Source organism: Nanorana parkeri, unplaced genomic scaffold (genome assembly GCF_000935625.1).
Source record: "Nanorana parkeri isolate BGI_ZX_2015 unplaced genomic scaffold, ASM93562v1 scaffold923, whole genome shotgun sequence".
In the NCBI taxonomy this organism is placed as follows: Eukaryota; Metazoa; Chordata; class Amphibia; order Anura; family Dicroglossidae; genus Nanorana; species Nanorana parkeri.
The window spans coordinates 224,416-226,631 of NW_017307191.1; positions in this window are offsets into that span (position 1 = coordinate 224,416).

Below are 2,216 nucleotides of genomic sequence, written 5' to 3' on the forward strand. Positions count from 1 at the left end.
TTGTATGGAGGTTAATGGTGCGCAGCTGTCTCCTCGCTAACACACTCTTCGTGATAACATACCTTCTGTGCGGAGCTGTTAGAGGGTTAATGAAACCATTACATAGGTCAGTATGGTTGTGGTTAGACATTGTTAGCCTTTTATGTTGCGTTTTATATATCCGCACACACCACTAGGGGGCAAGGGCATCCTGAGCGTAGGAGAGAATGCAACAATGGGACCACGTAAGCCCAAGATGAAGGGGTCTACTTATAAGCAATTCACAGAGCCATTCACTCTGTAAATCTTCATGAGTGTTCGTTCTGTGCACACAGAGGCAAAAATGAAAGTTTCTAATAGATTTTCTTATCAGATCAAATGTAATGTAATGTAAGGATTGTAATGTAATGTAATGTAAGGATTGTAATGTAATGTGATGTTAGGATTGTAATGTAATGTAATGTAATGTAAGGATTGTAATGTAATTTGATGTAAGGATTGTAATGTAATGTAATACATCACTATGGCCACTAGATGGAGCTGACGAGCATACTTCTTTCCTGTGCTCCTCAGCTCCACCTAATGGCCATAATCTGTATTACAGTTCAACCTGAAAAGACAATATACAAGCTTTCTCTTTTTGTATCCATTCGCACAGAGTGAACTTTGACAAGAGCTTCGCAGGGTGAATGACTCTGCTAGTTGTTTCTACCCCCAAGAAAGGCCTTTTAGTCCTGGAGAAACTTGGGGTATCATTATAGGAGTTGAGAGTGACCACAACAAAATGTAGAGGGAGAGATGGCTTCTACAAGCCCTGGATAGTGGCACTGTGGGAGCTGTTGTTCTAGGTGTATAGGACAAGAAGACCGGGACCTAAGGAAGAAGGGGATTATGGGAGCACAAGAGAAAATCAAGGCAGCGATAAAACAATAGCTTATGCCCAACCTACATGGTGATATGTTAAAATGATGGTGAGATGACCAAATCATTCTGATCATGCAATACAAGGCATAAGAACTATTTTCTACCATCCTATGGTACCCAATCAGAGAACAGCAGTGAACCACATTACACATGTAACGGCTGCACAAATCTGACCGATGCATCATGATATGGCATAGGGCAGGGGTAGCCAAACTGCGGCCCTCCAGCTGTGATGAAACTACAAGTCCCATTAGGCATTGCAAGACTCTGACAGCCACAGGCGAGGCCTACCGAGGCAAATGCATAATAGTATTTGTAGTTTCACCCACCGCTGAAGGGCCACAGTTTGGCTACCCCTGGTATAGGGGCTGATCTATGAAGCGTTGGCCCAGCGTATAGCTGGTTGAACACCATGCACAGGGTGTCACTGCCACTAGATGGAGCCGAGGAGCACAGGAAATTGAAATGCTCCTCAGTGCCATCTAGTGGCCATAATGACCTGTGAACGGCACTCACCCAGCCATTCGCTGGGAATACACTTTACACATCAGCCCCACATGGTCTCATCACACTTGTACATTAAGGAAGGTCAGGTGAACACATTTTTAAAGCAGCACAAATTGGTATGCTAGGCACTTGTTTGAATGTGAGAGTTTGGGGGTCCACAGTGGAACCCTAGGACAGTAGCACCTACTTGGTATGTATTAATAATGTCTGTTGCACATAGAACTCTGCTCAATACTGCTGTCCACAAGCAGAGTTATATCCGCACACACCACTAGGGGGCGAGTGCATCCTGAGCATAGGACAAAAAAAATGAGACCCGTGCAATGATGGGAGTTCTGGGAATGTGGCCCCTACATGGTGTATAATAACATTGTAATACATTGTTCTTGTACATAGAACTCTGCTCAGTTCTTCTGTCCACAAGCAGAGGTTTTGCATCCCATACAAGATACAGTTGTCGGGAGATGATCCATAAACCTATGCCGGGGTTATATCCTACCAGCTTGTATATGCATCTCAGCCCAGCGCTCCTCTGGATATACAAATCAGATGAGATCTAAATGTGACATCCAGGAAATGATGGGCGGCCATGATGTAAAGCCAACACTGACCTGGCATAGGACATGGAAAGCTGAGGCGGAAGCAAGGTTCCAAGCGCCCGTGGGGGTGGCAATAGTAATATATATTCCCCGTATAGGTTATCCCCTAATTGATTCTTGTTATGATATAAAAAGAGGAAGTGGAATGTACCCTACGTTTGTCACCCCCCCCCCCCTTTCTTAAAAAATTTTTAAAAAGCCAAAACA